The following is a 17,506-nucleotide window of genomic DNA, read 5'->3' as shown; positions in this document are numbered from 1 at the left end:
AGTTTTTAACTTGGTTTATTGTTTCCTTCATTTCAAGTATTTCAGTTTGGTTTTTTTTTTCAGTATCTCTAACTCTTTATTGAAATGATCTCTTGCTTCCCGTATTTGGTCTTTTAACTGTTGATTGGTGCGATCATTTAACGCCTGCATTTGCTCTTTCATCTCCTCCTTCAATGCCTGCATTTGCTCTTTCATCTCCTCATTAGCTTCCCTGATCGTTTTAATTACGTACATTCTGAACTCCCTTTCTGACATTTCTTCTGCTGTGCTGTCATTGGGTTTTATTGATGTAGTATCTAGGTTTGTTTGGGACATTTTCTTCCCTTGTTTTCTCATATTGGTCAGTTGTCAGTGGGACCCTGAGATATTGCAGTTTTCCGCTACTGGCTTATATTGTCCTGGTAGATTTCCAGTGTATCACCTCCCAGCCTTCAGTAGCCTGATGTCTTGGAGGAATCTGATAAAGCAGCTCATCCGAAGAAAACTGCCCCTAGCCCCCTACTGGTTCCACGGTTTGGAACTGGCTCTGTGCGGAAATGCTCTCACTGTGGGCCTGCACCATGCAGCTGGCCGTGTGGGAGGAGCCCACTGCCGGAGTGTGGAAGGCTACCTTGGGAAGACTCTAGCTGCCCTGCCCGGCTCCAATAAGCCACCTCTATCTGGGCCTGCCACCCGGGCCGAGCTTTACCCAGTGGGCAGACTCACCTGTGGCTCTATTTCAGTCCGAGTCTCTCAATGCCTCCCCTTCTTAACTCCTGGGTTCTGGAGCGACTAGGGGTGCAGTCTCCCTCTAGGCCGCCATCTTGGATCGCCCCGTGAAGAGAGCCTGCAGCCGGAGTGGGCAGAGCCGCCTGAAGAGGTCTCTGGCTGCCCTGCCCTAATCCCAGAGGCTGCTTGCTGATCGCAGCTCTCCACTGGTTCGTTGCCGGAGTACGCTGCGCTGCAGGGGCTCCGGGACTCGGAGCTTGTTCTGGTCAGAAAGGCTCTCACTAGCGGGCCAGTTCCGTTCCGAGAACCTGGAGAAGCTGGCTGTGTGGGCGGGGCCCACTGCCGGAGTGCGCAGGGCTGCCTGTGAATGACTCTAGCTGCCCTGCCCGGCTCCGATAAGCCACCTTTATCTGGGCCTGCCACCCGGGCCGAGCTTTACCCAGTGGGCAGACTCACCAGTGGCTCTATTTCAGTCCGAATCTCTCAATGCCTCCCCTTCTTAACTCCAGGGTTCTGGAGCGACTGGGGGTGCAGTCACCCTCTAGGCCGCCATCTTGGATCGCCCCGTGAAGAGAGCCTCACGAGTCATTTCTTCAGCTCCTGTGAGGAGCTTTTTGAATGAGGTTAACATTTAAAGTAGTCTTAGAGTATAGCAAATTACTCTCCATTACATGGGTAGAGCCCATCCACTCAGTTGAAGCCCTTAAGAGAAATGACTGAGGTTCTTCAAAAAGGATATAATTCTGTCTCTGAACTGCCTTTAGACTTAAGACAACATCAACAACATCAACTCTTGATAAATACTTCCAACCTGCTAGTCTGTTCTACAAATCTTGGACTTAGCAGCTCCTACAATGTCATGAGTCAACTCCTTATAGTAAATCAATATCTCCCCATATTTATTTATTTATTTTGGTATCAGGGATTGATCCAGAAGCGCTTAACCACTGAACCACATTCCCAGACCTTTTTCATTTTCTATTTAGAGACAGAGTCTCACTAAGTTATTCAGGGCCTTGCTAAATTGCTGAGGCTGGCTTTAAACTTGCAATCCTCTTGCCTGAGGCTCCTGAGTTGCTGGGATTACAGGCATGCACCATTGTGCCTGGTTCCCCCATAAATTTAATAAATATATTATACAAATATAGGTGATATACAGTATGTAACATGTGTAATATATAGTATGTAATATTATCAGGTATAATATACACTCAAATGAAGTAACTAAATACTGGGAAAACTGTTTTAAAATCCTTTAAATTTATCATTGAGCTGGCATAAATAGAAGGGAACTTCAAGTTCCCAAAAAGATAAATGAAGGCAGTAACCCTGGTAGGTAAGCAAGTTCTACAGCCAGTTTTCATCTTGAGAGTTTCTATAAGACTCTGGAGATCCTGAATCTCAACTCTGAGATGATGCTTAGGCATTGTCCAAAGTGAGGAACCTTTCAGAAGAATCCTTGCACAAAAGTGGAAACCGCGAAAGCATACATATTCAATATAAATATAAATAAATAAATCCTGCCCCCAAGAGGGGTGCTACAGCAAGGACATTTGTCTATCTTGACATCAATGTTGGAAGGACAGAGAAAAAGTCTTCCCTAAGAATTCAGAACCACAATTTGGTCTCATAGAGGTTTCTATCTGGATTCGTATCATCTATGTAGCCAAAACAAAACAACTAACTAACTAACCCTAATAATAGAATATTTCAATATAAAAGGATACCATATTGGTAGTGAAATCAGATGACTTGACTAGAAACAGCAAGTACAAATCTTTTTTGTACTTATTCATCTTCAGGCTTGGCCTCCAGTAATCCCCAAATAAAATTCCAAGACAAGAGACACTCAAGAAGGAAAATATCACAAAACCTAGGAAGAAAATGCTACCATGAAGTGAACTAGAAGAAGCAAATTACCAAATATAAATGCTATATACTTAATGAAATAAAACAGGAATTTGAAAAATCTTACCAAGGAATGGGACTGTCAGGAATAGCTAAACACATCTGAAATAGAACACGATAGTACTTCAAGGATTTTTTTTAAATGAGAGGTGAGAGGCTTAAAAAACTGTTTAGACCTAGCAGGAGAGAGAATTAGTGAATCAGAAAATAGACAATTTTCCAGGATACAGTTCAGAACAAACATTTCAAAGGCATTTTCCAGAAAGCAGTCCAGAAATAACAAAGAGATAGAAAACATGAAAAAGATGTTCAGAGTTATAACACCTACTGTGTACAGTGGCACACATCTGTAATCCCAGCTACTCTGAAGGCTGAGGCAGGAGGATCATAAGTTCAAGTCCATCTTGGGCAACTTAGTGAGGCTCTATTTCAAAATTTAAAGAATAAAATTTTTTAAAAGCTGGAGATATAGCTCAGTGCTAGAGTGCTTATCTGGCATGCACAAGACCTTGGGTTCAATCCCCAGTATTAAAAAAAAAAAAAAAAAAGAAGTGTTATAATGCCTTATCAGTATTATGAAGAAAATCATAGAGAAGAGGCAATATCCAAAGAGATACACTGATCCTCAGAACAGATCCAAGGAGTCAAGTACATCTCAAGTAGGATAAGTAAAAAGACATCCACCTGTAGCACTATGACTGGAAAAATGTGGAACTCCAAAGCAGAGGAAAGAACATAAAATAGACACAGATGAAAGATGGCCATTTACAAAGGTGCTGCCTGGGAGTGAAAACTAATTTTTCAACAGCAACAACAACAAATCACAGAAAGTGAAATCCATCAACTGAGGAAATAACTATGAACCTAGATTTATAGCTCCAGGGAAATATCTTTCAAGAATGATAATAAAAGCCAGTCAAGGTGGTTCACACCTATAAGGAGCTACTTGAGAGGCTAAGGCAAGAGGATCATAAGTTTAAGGTCAGGCTGGGCAATTTATCAAGATCCTGTCTCAAAGTTTTAATAAAAGGACTGGAGGAAGAAAAAAGAGCTGGGGATATAAGTCAGTGGTAGGATGCCCTGGGTTCAATCTTCAGTACAGAAGTAAAGAAAGAAAGAAAATTACAGAGGTTATATTTCAGAAAGAAGTAATGAAACCTTACCAGATAAAAGGTTTGATACCAAGAAGAGATAATCAGCAAAGATATAGGTAAACATGTCGATAAATCTCAGTAAATTTTGATTGTAAGAACAATAACATCTAATTTGTGGGGGAAAGATATTAGGCTAGTACTGGATCCCAGAATGAGAAAGAGATTATGATCTGTTGGATTTCTAAGGTTCTCCTGTTGTTCAGGAGGAGAAAAAAAAATACTGTTTAACTTTGTTAAATGAAACTATTAAATTAGTCAAGTAATCACTAAAAAAAAAAAAAAAAAAAAAAAAAAAAAAGATGGCACAAAGATTATAACTTCCAAACAAGAACAGGGGAGACTGGGCCAAGAAGGGGGAAAATCCCCAGTCAATATGAAAGAGTGAAAAAAATGAGAGTGACAAAACAGAAAACTATAAAGCACCAAAAAGATGACAGGAATAAATCCTAGTAGATCAGTACATACAATAATAAATATGAACTAAAGACTCCTTGTAAGGACTGGGGGTGTAGCTCAGTGATAGAGTGCTTTCCTAGCATGCAGGAGGCCCTGGGTTCAATCCACAGCATGCAAAATATATATAAAATTAAGATTCCAGTTAAATGACAACATTTTTTTCAGGCGTGACTATAGTCCCAGGTACTTAAGAAGCTGAGACAGGAAAATCACTTGAGCTGCAAATTCAAGATTGGTTGGGGCAATATAATGAGAACCCCCCTCAAAGGGAAGGAAGAAAGGGAGGGAGGGAAAAAGGGGAGAAAAAGGACAAAAATTCAAAGATTATCAGACTGGTGTTTTTTAAAAAATCAAACATACTCTGTTTATAAGAAATTCTAAAAACATAAAATCATAGAAATGTTGAAAGTCAAAGTATAGAAAACCAAATATTACTAGAAGAAAGTTATCGTGGAAATATATATATATATATAATATAAACAAATATATGCATTTTTTAAAATACTATGATCAAAGTATTATGAGAAATGAAAAGGATTGATACCTAATTCACTAACAAGGTATACAAATTTTATACTGATAAGCACCCAAAAATCATATACTTCCCTTGAATGTCAAAGAAAATGCAGTTAATGCCATTGTGACTGCTATTCAATGATTTATTCAAATACCTTACTTGTATAGCATGACAAGAATGGAAAATAAACTAAAGGTTAAAAGACAAACAAGAAAGTCAGCATCGTGGTGCATGCTTGTAATCGCAGAGACTCAGGAGGCTGATGCAAGTTCAAGGCCAGCCTCAGCAACTTAGTGAGACCCTAAGTGACTTAAAGAGACCCTGTCTCAAAATAAAAAATAAAAAGGACTGGAATTGGAGTACCCCTGGGTTCAATTTCCAGTTCCAAACAAACAAAAAAGAAAAAGAAAAGAAAAGAAAAAACACAAAAGATTAACCAATGAAGATACAAAACTGTTCTATTTGCACATGATGCTATTGACCACATAGAAACCCAAAAGAAACTGCAGGTAGAGTTTTTCAATCAATATACATTTCCTAAAGAAAACCACCAACAAGAAATATAATTTTTAAAAGAATGACACTATACTAGCAAAAATATATAATAATTCCAGTTGTTAATCTAATAAAAGTCATGTGCCACATTTATAGAGAAAAATCATACCTTATTGAAAAAACATCAGAGAAAGGCTTAAGAAAATGGAGAAAGAGCAAATTGTTAGTAGAAAGCTTCAATAGCCCAAAGATGTCAATTGTCCCCATAGTGACTAAATTCAATTCCAGTAAAAATCCCAACAATATTTTTCATGGAACTTGACAAGGTAAGTCTAAAATTTAAATGTAACAGTAAAAGTTCAAAACTAACCAAGTCTCCATAAGAAAAATAAAGAGGTAAGACTAACCACCCTCCTAGACAGCAAGACTTAGATATAAAAGCTAGAGTAAGACAATGGGCTACTGGCAGAAAGACAGGCAAAAGGACCTTCAGAATACGACAGAGAACCTGGAAATAAAACAATGCATGTGCAGAGGCTTAATTCTACACATCTAGAGATAAGCAGAAAAAATTCAATCAGAAAAAAATATACTAGGAGAATTTATTTGAAAAATTAAAACTGGAACCCCACTCATACCATACACAAAAGTCAATCTAGTGGGATTGAATGTGATGTGAAAAGTAAAACTATAAAACTATAAAACTTAGAAAACAGTTTAGGAGAATATTGTTACAACCTCATAGTGGTAAGAGTTTCTAAACAAGACACAAAAATATCAACTCATCAAGTAAAATGTCAATAAATTCTACCACATTAAGATCTTGGTTCATCAGAAGCCATTTGAGCTGGATGTGGTGGCACACGGCTATAATCCCAGTTACTCCAGAGGCTGAGACAGTAGGTTCACAAGTTCAAGGACAGCCTCAGCAATTTAGTGAGACCCTGTCTCAAAATAAAAAGGCTGGGAATGTAGCTTTGTGGCAAAGTGCCTCTAGGTTTCATCCCAGTGCCAAAAAGGGTTGGGGGTGACATTTGAAAACCCTGTCAAAAGAAAAAAGAAAAAGAAACAACATTGGAAGGAGAGTGAAAAGACAGTCATTAAGTGAAGAGGAGGAGAGGGCTGGAGCTGGAGCCCAGGGGTAGAGTGCTGGCCTAGCAGGTGTGAGGCACTGGGTCTAGTCCTTAGCACCACGTAAAAATAAGCAAATAAAATGAAGAGGAGGGGTATCTGCCATACATATAATTGACACAAAGGATTAGTATCCAAAATATTTTTAAGCACCTATGAATCAAAATGAAAAAGAAAACAACCCCATGAGAAGATGGGCAAAACTCACAGGTATTTCATAAAATGCTCAACTCTATTAGGAGTCAGAGAAATGCAAATTAAAATCACAAATAGATTTTTTTCCTACCTGAATAACAAAATAAAAATTTAAAAATCAGTCAATTCCAAGTGTTGACCAGCTGGCAGTAGAGTTCAGTGGTAGAGCACATGCTTGGCATGAGAGAGGCCCTGGGTTCAAGCTCCAGAGTGACACAACAAAACACAACTGACAACCATTTAGGGTAACATTTTGAAGGTATCTAGTAAATCTGAGTGTTAATAAAGACCCCAGGAGGCATGCACACGAGATGCTCATAGCAGTATCGTTCATAATTGAGAAAGGAAAGATCAATCACTGTGGCACAGTCCACAGTGTGGAAAGATGCCACATTGTGTGAGTGTACCACAGTTAATTTAAAACTGAAATTAAACATGTTAGGGGAAAAAAAGACCCGGGCATGGTGGTGCACACCTGTAATCCCAGCGGCTCAGGAGGCTGAGCAGGAGGAACGAGAGCTCAAAGTCAGCCTCAGCCAGAGAGAGGCACTAAGCAACTCAGTGAGACCCTGTCTCTAAATAAAATACAAAATAGGGCTGGGGATGTGGCTCAGTGGTGAGTGTCCCTGAGTTTAATCCCTGGTACCACCCCCACCCCTACAAAGAAAAAAGAAGTAATTTTTAAAAAAGCAAAACTTCACACTCTTTAAAGAATACATATTTGAGAAGTAAAATTATAAGGAAAGCAAGCAAATAAATAATTCCAAGTGGTGGTTATCTCTAGTGTATGTTGGTGGGGGGAGGCAGTGCCATCTAAAAGGTCACACCAGGGTCTCCTTGTGGACACTAAAATTCTATTTTTTAATATGGACATTCATTTGATTTCATTATTTTAATTGTACAGATCTGCTCAGACAGTATTTTAGAAGTATGATACATTTCACAATCAAACGTTCAATGTGTTATTTCTGGGATGCTGGCTAACACACTAAGGCTCAGCCTCTGACTCTTCTGCTTTCCCTCTGGGAGGAAAAGGCATTTGAAATCTCCATTCCCTTATTGATTTCAATATATTAGAACTCTGAGAATTGAGTGATCCTGCTTTTTAGCTTGTGACTACCACATTCTATGTCTAGTACTGAACTTGCCCCTGCTCTCCCATCATCAGATGTTAGATTTCTGCACTTTTCTGGTAATCTAAGCCTCAAGGTACCAAGACTCTCAAGGTCCCTTTCCAGCAGGGTTTACTCAGGCTACAAGTATAAGAGGAGAAAAAATTGAAATTTAATTTTAATCAGACCTCTAGGAGTTTCTTTCCTCTAATGATGTCTCCACTAAGGACTCCAAAATAATTGTTTTTTTCAAAGTCAGTAATTCAAGTCTTGAAGGTTAACCAGGGAGGGAGAGAAAGGCCTAATACCAGCATGTCACTCACCCCGTCCATGGATGGACTCTACCAAAATTACCCAGCATCCTCCACCTTCATCTGTTAAGTAGAAATAATAACCAACTGTGCTGGGTGTTCTTAGAAGCTATGGTTATAAGCTTTCTATTAATAGACAATAAAGACTGTCATCAATTCTGACTAAACCTATACATTCTTTCAGTTTGGAAGTTTTCTCAGTCTGACTCATTCTTGCTTTTTTTTTTTTTTTCTTCCTAATAATGTGATATCCCAGTCTGTACACCCTCACCCAACTTTTGCTAGAATGGACATGCTCAGCATTATCACACTTGCCAATAAAGGTCAAATACTATATTAGTTGTTGGCAGGCATTAATAACTTTCATAATAAGCTAACATTCTTGTTATTTATTTGATTTGAACTTGCAAAGGCATCAATAAACTAAAAGAAAGCATACTGAGAATGGGTGAAGAAAAATGTTGATTCCCAAATTTATCTTTTGGGAATTCAAAATACACAATAGAGCAACAGCTGTTCTAGATTTCCATCAGAGATTAGCAGATAAGTTATTATTGAAATTCAAAGTTGTGACATCTTTAGATAAATATTTGTCCTTGATTTTCACAGCCTCTGATTCAACAAAAATCTGGAAGTGTTCACAGTTTGGCCCAGAGAAGATTGTCTTAAACTGACAGCTTTAAAATGTGGTTGAAAGGAGCCCAGGTTAGATTCTGCCAGCAGGTCTGTCGGCTGCTGTTGCTTCCCCACTACCAATGTCTAGGTCTCTGCCTCCAGCAGAGTTTCAATCTGTCCCTTGAACATTGGCTTCACCCATGACTGTGCCTGCCACAGATTCAGTACCTGGCACCAGATCTCCCCTCTCACTGTGCCCGCACAGAGGGATGCCAACACACTAGCCAGATGCCTTTGCAGAGACTCCACATGAAAAGGCTGGCTGTTGAAGACTTCAACACTCTTACAAAGTCACTTTGCCAGTTATAGAGCATACTAGTGCCTCGGGATCCAACCCCACCCACCTGCAAGCAAACACCTGGAATAAATACCTTGGAACCTCTTCCGTAAGCACTTTGCTTAAGCCCACCACCCAACAGGTGACCACCCTTACTCCAGCACATCGTCCCTCTCCTCCAAGTTCATTCCCTTTGGGAACTATTCCTCACAGAAGAACGTGGTTTCTGCACTGATCACAAAGGCTGGGGTGTCTTGGATGTAACTACTGCCAAATCCAGTTTATAGAAGAGGCTCCTCTGCTGGGGAATGTGTCGATTTTTATTGTTAAAGGAATTTCCTTCTCCTCTCAGTGTCAGTTGAAGAGCCCTTTGTATTCATTCTCCAATTTTAAGAGGAGGGAAATGAGGAGATGAACTCCTAGGCCCTCCATATGTGGTGTTTAGACCAGTGACAATGTTAATCCTACAGTTGGTGTCATTTGTTTTTGTTTGTTTTAAAGCACTCACACTTCTCCAAGTACAGTGTGTCTAAAGAGTAATCAGACATCTTTTTCCATATGCTACTCTGGCAAGTCCATGTCACCATTTTCAGAAGGTTGATGACTTCTCTTGTGTTCCCCAGACCGTCACCCCTCTCCCTCACCTGCTGATTGATTTTTAAATCTGCCCTCCCTGCTTGTCTGTATGTTGAAGTTAAGCTCGCTTGTTCCCCTCCAGTCAGGGACACAGTAGTTGCTCAATGCAGCAACTATCCGATGAATGGTCGTACCTCCAGGACTAGGATACCAAGGAGACGGGGTTTTCCCTCTTTCCCGAACTACCTGCCTGTACTTCTCCCAACCTGGCGCCCCAATCCCCACCTTGGTCCTGTCTCCACGCAGCTCTGGCTGGGATCTCAACTTCCACCTGTAGGGTGCAGCCGGGAGGGTGCGACACGCGTCCGGAGGGGACAGCGGAGGCGGGGACCGGGAACCGGAGGCACCCGCGCCCTTCCCACTCCTGGGCTCCCCCTGGGTCCCTCCAGGGCCTTGACACCCCGCTCCCGCCCCCGCAGCCAGAGTGAGGCAAGGAGCAAGTGGAGAATCTTGGCCGCGGCCCCCTCCTCCGCCTTATAAAAAAGAAATTGACTTTTGTTTGGAGTTTGTGAAAAGTGGGGCTCGGGGCCCAGTCAATGGGGCGCCCCGCGGCGCAGGCTGAGTGGAGCTAGAGCGAATCGCTCAGCCGCGGCCCCAATTAATCCGCCCTTTGTGCGGCCCGCCCGGCCGCCCCCGCCGCAGCAGCGCCAGCGGCCCATTGTTCGGCCTCGCCGGGCCGCGGGATTTACCCTTTTCAAACAGCCGGTTTTGTCCAGGGCAGTTCGAGCGGAAGTTTCTCACTGACAATTTGCCCCAAATAGATAGATTTGTCAGGAGCGACCTTCGGGAAGGAAGCAAAAAGCCACCGGCCTGAAGGTTGGGCCCGAGACCAGGACTCGGCGTCCCACCCGCGGCCGCGCCGCCCGCTGCGCCCCCAGCCCCGCGGCCCCGCAGCCCCGCGGCCGCGGCGCGCGCACCTGCTGAGCCAGGCGCTCCGCGGACCTGACCTCCACTTTCCCCATCTGACGAATGGGGCAGCTTTGGCTCAAGGAGCGCGGACGGCCTTGGTTTCCTTTCCCTTTCCCCGCCTCCCCTTCTAGAAGTGTAAGCGAGGCCTCAGTGACCGTGTGCAGCGGCCTCGAAGGTGGGTCACGGTAACAGGCTCCGGACTGTGCACGTGCTGTCTCTGTTCTGCCCTCCATTCCTCCTTAACAAAGATGTCAACCGTGTTAAATCACAGGTGGTGCCTTTGTAAGACCGGCTATTGTCTCCTCATAAGTCAAGATATAAAACGCTTTGTACTGAATGGCCCATGATCTGGAGCTCTCGACTTGGGAGTCAGGCTGTTAGATTGGGTTTTTTTCCCCACCCACCACAGCCACTCTTCTCCCAAATGACCTCACTTAATAAGCAAAATTTAAATGGGATTGAAAAAAACCCAACACGCTGTTGATGAAAAGAATAGTTACTGATTTCTTCACACTTAATGGCAAGTATGAGTCTTTTTAAATACAGTCTCATACCAAACAGATCTGTGAATTTTAAGCAGAACTGAATTGTATTAATCAGTTGATGGGTTTGTTCATTTTTTATCACTAGACGAGAAATACAAAGGTTGGGACTCCACTGTGTCTATTTCTACTGTACTCAAGCAATCTCTTCCTTCAATCCAGAAATTTTCCTGCTAGTTGCACATGAGGGGAAAATTGAAACAACAACAACAAAAAAAATCTGGGTTTTGTTTATCCATCAGGTGAATACACTCTTCAGCATCATACAGAGGAAACCCTAGGTGGTCTTTAACAAGATTTCAGTGGTTAAGAGCTACAATTTAGAGAAGATGACAATACATACACAGTGTCAATAGTATTTAAACAAACATCCCAGACAACAGAATAATGGTTATTAACTATGATGCTTTGGGCTTCTGATTAATTTCTCATGTCTACAGCCAAACAGCTGCAGGGTTTTCCCCCTTTAAAAGCTGTTTATGTGCATCATTTTAAAAATTGCACTTAACAGCCATATTTTCCAGAATAGTTCCTCTGTGTGTAATCGAAGTGAATGGTTTAGTAATAGTTATGAAGCCCATAGTAAGAATGGGTTTCATGTCAAAGGACTCTAACCATTCTGCTAGAAATCCACTACTTGAAAAGATTATCCATGTCTCTGCAATGCTGATAGCTGTCTGTTGCTGTCTGACCTTCAGTATAGTTTACATATCTAAGTAAATGGAGCTCCATAACCCTACTCACACGTGCACAAGTGTTTTCAAAATTGATTAAATTGTGCAACTATAGTAAAGTATACCCCTCCTGGGGTTTAAACATATTTTAAAATCAAAAGCGAAGATAAGGTTATTTTGCATAATTTCTTTCTCACTCTTCCAGACAAATATTGAATTTTAAAAATTACTTTAGATGCTCGGGATATAGCTTAGAGATACAGAACTTGCCTAGCATGCACTAGGCCCTGGGTTCAATCCCCAGCACCACAACAAATTAATAAATATTACTCTTGCGATCAAGACATTGAATGCATTCCTTGTATACCCCATATATGCAATTCCAATTATTATTTAGCTAATGCGACAGGAAATACTTATATCTAGGGATACAAATGTGTGCAATTATGAATACTTGAGTAATTATACATTATTATAGCTAATCATAAATGCAGGGACTAAAGTTGAATTACCTCCACTATTTTCATTGTTGTTTTTCAGTATTTATTAAGCATCCGCTTGGCACTAAAAGATGGTCAAAACATATCAAAGAAACTCAACCTTCAAAAAGAAGGCATCTAAATATTTGTATCTTATCTTTAAAGAGATATGCACAGTTGCACATGGTTCAGGTGAGTGTTTCAAATATCTCATTATTTAATGTCCTGACTGGATAGAAATGTTAGACTTCAAATCCCTTTTTTATCTTCCCCATATCCAAATAGTTACACCTGAAATTTTAGAGACTGGGGAGCAATGTCTGCAACCTGGCCCCTGAGCTGTGAACTCATACCTGAAAGGCCAAATCCTCTCTTCCCAGCAGGCAATCATCTTATGCCCTGAAGCATGAGATCTGATTACCCCTATCATCATCTTAGCTTGCATAGATACAGATGTTATTAACGGCTGTAGTTTATCCAACCCTTTTTTAAAACGCAGCTGCAGCATTTGACTTGGGGACCTCCTGTGAATCCCACTGGTTGACTCCTTCTTGCACAAAGCACGTGGGGTTTGGGGGAGGGAGAGAAGAGGGGGAGGTTTGTTTTGTTTGGGAGGGATTTTTTTTTTTTTTTTTTTTTTGAAACAGACTTCCCTAAATAGCCACTCGGCATCTTTGTAAGTGATGTGAATTCTGAAATTACTTACTAGAATAGGATAACAGAGTACTGTGTGAACTAGATCCATTGGAAACAAAGCATACTAGAATGTATGATGTTTTTACATTGGCAGAGATCAAATACATGGTCCTGATATACGTAGTCACATAATAAAGAATCATAGCCTGTTCTCAAATATGTTAGCCACATTTAAACCAGGCTACCCAGTTTTACATAACAATCGCTTCTGATAGTGTTGAAACACTAATCTGGATAAAGCAGATCCTAAACCTGCTATAGTGGGGAAGAGAGGAGTGTTTTTAAAATCTAAAAGGCCCAGATTGCCAATGCACACTGATCATATTCAGTGATTAATTGCTCAATATGATCATTGACGTTTTCTCAACATCTGTGAGTAGCGTCTCTTAAGTATTTCTCTCGTAGAGCGCAGCATTCATATACAAAATAGAAAGAGACCTCCCAGACTTTTTATCCCTTGGGATACAGCAAATTTTAAGTATTGACAGGGAATTTGAAGAAAAATCTGTAAAAGCAGAGGCTGAAGTTGCAGAGATGCTGAACTATTGCTTCAAGATTACAAAACTCTGTTCTTAATTCTGATTACTTCACTAGTAAATGAATGAAATTGCCTTAATTGGAGCTTCTAGAAGCCCTTCTGGGAAATGAGAGGTAGCTCAATGCAGTGGAATGAGTATTTCAAAGAGCGCTGGACTCAGCATTAAGAGATCTGAGTTCTGGGGTGGTCTCTATTTCTAGATGAGTGACCAAGGACAAGTTTTGTCTTAAAGCGTCTCAGTTTCCTCATCTGTAAAATGATTAAATTAATGAGTACTATGGTCCTTTCTAATTTGTGTGCTCTGTGATTCTGGAATATATGGAAATCAACTCAGACTTTGAAAATCACAGGAAATTAAGAGGCTGAAGAAGGCTGGGTGGTCAATCTCTTCCAGAATGGAGTATACTTTCTTGTTTCTTTAGTTATTTTGTTTTGTTTTGTTTTGTTTTGTGTTAGAAAGTAAAAAATGACCTGCACTGCTTCCCAAGGTTTGGGGAGTCAGAGGACCTGTCCCTATTTCCTTCCATCCCATGCTGGGGCTAAGCAAAGGTGAGCCCCTTCAAGTTTCAGCTTTCATTGTGAGTACCACCAGGCAGGCTCACTCATATATCCCACCTTTGTAAAGCACCACTGTGTGCCAGGTACATGAAGTTAGGAAGGTATTTCTGTTTGCTTATTATTAGAACAAGAATAATATCTAGGGGCAATGGAACTCCGTGAGCCTCTAATCTTCAGCCTGACCCCACAACTAAATTTCTTCTGCCAGATGAGGGTGTAAATAAATGTGGAAACATGATTTGCTGTTTGCTAAGGGGGAAAGCCTCTCACATATGGTATTGTCTTATTGCTGTTGCTGTTAGCAGTGGTCTTCTCATTAGTGGGAAGTATAAGACAGTACTTAAAAACACATTGCTGTGTGTGCAGTGCACAGTGTTGCAATGTGTGTCAAGAAAAAACTCTGCAACTCAGCATCCACTGGAGTCTAGAAGACCTGCATCTCTTTTCTGGATTGTTCTCCATATTTATTTCTTAGATTGAAGCCAAACAACTTATAATGAAGTGCACAGCAGAATCAGAAGCCAGCTGGCAATACTTTATTTTGTTCTGTCACTCCACAAGCCCTTACTGAGCACATACTATGTGCTAAACACTCTGCTCCATGACCTACCTCTCACTCACTAATCATTGGTCAAGCAACAGCCATAGGTTGAATGACTTGAAAGTCAGTGAACATGAACCTTCTCCTTTGTATACACAATCAAACAAATAAAAACTTGTGTCAGAGTATATTTTGGAGGCCGAACATTAAAACTCAGCCAAGGTTCAGTCAGTAGGCTTTCCCAGTTTCCTGGGTCTGAATGTTTCTTAACTGCTAATAGGTAGAGATGAAGGGCATTTTAAAGGAATGAGTCTTCTGGGGGCAGAATGGTCTAGGGGTCCACATCCATATCAGCAGTTCTGCTTGTTAATGGGGAAGCCTTTCCTTTCTCCTCTGGTCTTTCAATTTAGGAGCAGGGTGTGGTAAGTGGATAAAATGGCACTGCTTTTTATTTTTAGAGAAGCCAGCAAATGGCAGAAATAGCAGTCAAATCCAGATGTCTGATCACTGGAAGGGTGCTTTCTACCCATCTCTTACACAACCTCAGTAACCGTCCTCTACCTCCATTTTCAGATGGACTGGAAGAGCCCTTAGCCAAAGAGTAAGCTACATACCACAAGACAGTTCTCAGATGCAGCAGAGTACCCTAACATAAGGTCAGTTTTCCGGTGTCCCTGACAGCCACTCCACTGCACACTGGTTTAGGAGCCCTTGTATATTTTTCTAGAGTTTCCTGTGTTTTACTCCAATCTAAAACACTTTGATACCATGGTCGTCTCACAGTCTTCTTCTTCCCTTTTTCTCCCCCCACTACCCTATTGGGGATTGAATCCTGGGTGCTCTACCTCTGAGCCACACCTCCAGCCCTTTTATATTTTTTATTTTAAGATGTGGTCTCACTAAGTTGCTGAAGCTAGCCTCAAACTTTGGATCATCCTGCCGCAGCCTCCTGAGTCCCCAGAGCCAGCTGTTGGTCTTATTTCTCATCTTCTGGACCAAAATGTAAACATTCTTTAATATAAGGTGTCTTCCCCATGTTTTAGGCTTTTATTTTGGTTGAGAACTCCATGCTCATAAGAGTCTAGAGGGGAAGTAAGGAGCTATGTTTAGATCTGATCAGAAGGGTTCCACAACTTCCGGGTTGTGGTTTTCCCCTCCAGCAAAGCTATAAACTTATCCTTGTAACTTAGTCCTTTTCTCTCTTAAAAGGTATCTCTGAGATAGATGGCACTTGCCACTTATTAATCATTTCCCTTAGTGGTCTCACAGGAAAAAATCTTTAAAACTTAAAGCTGAACACATCCAGAGTTCTTTACAAATCACTATGTGCAGCCAAAATAGGTCTAGTCATTTGCCCAAAGTTACACAGCTAGTAGGGACAGAGCCTGATTCCTCATCTCCTGGCTTCTAGTGGCCTCTCAGGAAACCTGCCAGTGACTGGTTGACTTCCTTCACCCAGCATTTATGTAGCACCTACTGAGTCAGGCAGTGTGCTGGGGCCATGCCAGGGAAAATTAAAAAACAGTTTTTGCCCTGCAGAGACTTTCTTCTCTGAGTTGCACCCAGGAGAGCTCCCACCTTTCCACAGTTTAGAGCCAAGGTTCCCGGTGCCTGCAGCATCTTGGTGCGAGCAGAGATTGATGGACCTTAGGCTCCAGGCTTCTCTGAGACCTGGTGGGCTAGCGGGTCCCAGCCCCTCCCGCCTACCCTGGAGCTCGTTGCCGCCGTTACCATCGAACCAATCATGCCAGAAAGTCATCATGATGATTTCAGAACTGCATTGTGAATTATGCAAAGCGCCCGGATAATTACAGCCGGGCGCTCAGAACACAGGACGCATATGCTGCGGGTGTGTGTGCCCGTTTGTGCCTTTTGCCAGGGATAGATGGTGTGTGTGTGTGTGTGTGTGTGTGTGTGTGTGTGTGTGTGTGTAGGCGCGCGCGCACGCGCGTGTTCGGTGGACATCTTGACACCCGGTTTGATTAGAAACTGGTGTCAGGAGAAAAAAAGAACATTCCAATTTTGATTTTGTGGCAATTTGGTGCGTCTCAGGAGTGTTTTTCAGAGGCGTTGGTGCCCACAAGTGATCCAGTAGCAGGGATGTCGGGGAATAGGGAAAGAGGTAGTTTGGAGCCCAGGAGAGGCATTGTTATCCTATCTCTGAGCCCCCGCACTCGCAAGGCAGTTCCTAGCTCTCCTCCTGGCCACACACACCTAAACTTTCCCCTAGAGACGGACGCGGGTCTAGTCTCCCCACTGCTCTCATCTTTGCCCGAGACAAATTAGTTTGACTCTTGAAGTTCTTTGTCCTTAACCAAGCGCCCCCTTCCGCCTCCGCATCATGATGGTGGTAGTGGTGGCGGCGGCAGCAGCAAGTGGATTTCTGGCGGGAACCAGAACCTGAGGTTCCAAAACAGAGCCTGGCATCTTAATTATTTCTCAAACCCTTACCGGAAATCCTTTTCCTTTCTGGGCGCGGAGTTCGAGTTTGCCTAGTCCTATGCAGGGCTCATTGCGCACGCGTCTGCCCAACTTGATTGTAAAAAAATGTTGATTTCTCGACTTGTTACCTAAAGAATCTCTTAGGCTACGACTTTGTCCCTCAATGCGCTAATCTTGTCCCAATTCGAAAAACCGAGGGTAACTTGGGAAATAGTCATCCACCTCTTGTTCTTTCCCGGTCGCCCGCGCCCTCGCGCCCTGCTGGCTGCATTGTAAGGAGGAAGCGGGATCTGGTGTGCGTGGTGTGGGGCTTCAGGCCCCAGCGAGATGGCTGTGGAAAGTTGAGATCACGTGCTGAGGCCGCCGACCCGAATTAACAGCCTGCGCCCCCTGGGACTCTGGGGCTGCCGATCTGCTGCGTTCTCCGTGGGCTTGAGGAACTCAAGCAATCACTTGCATGCACGAATTCTAGTTGAAGATCCAAGTTGAAACCCAGTCCAGAGAAAGTGGGGGTCGGGGGCTGGGGGCTGGAGGTCGGAATTAGCGCTGGCC

Source organism: Sciurus carolinensis, chromosome 7 (genome assembly GCF_902686445.1).
Source record: "Sciurus carolinensis chromosome 7, mSciCar1.2, whole genome shotgun sequence".
Lineage (NCBI taxonomy): Eukaryota > Metazoa > Chordata > Mammalia > Rodentia > Sciuridae > Sciurus > Sciurus carolinensis.
The sequence above is the reverse complement of the archived record's forward strand: the minus strand, read 5'-3'. Positions refer to the sequence as shown.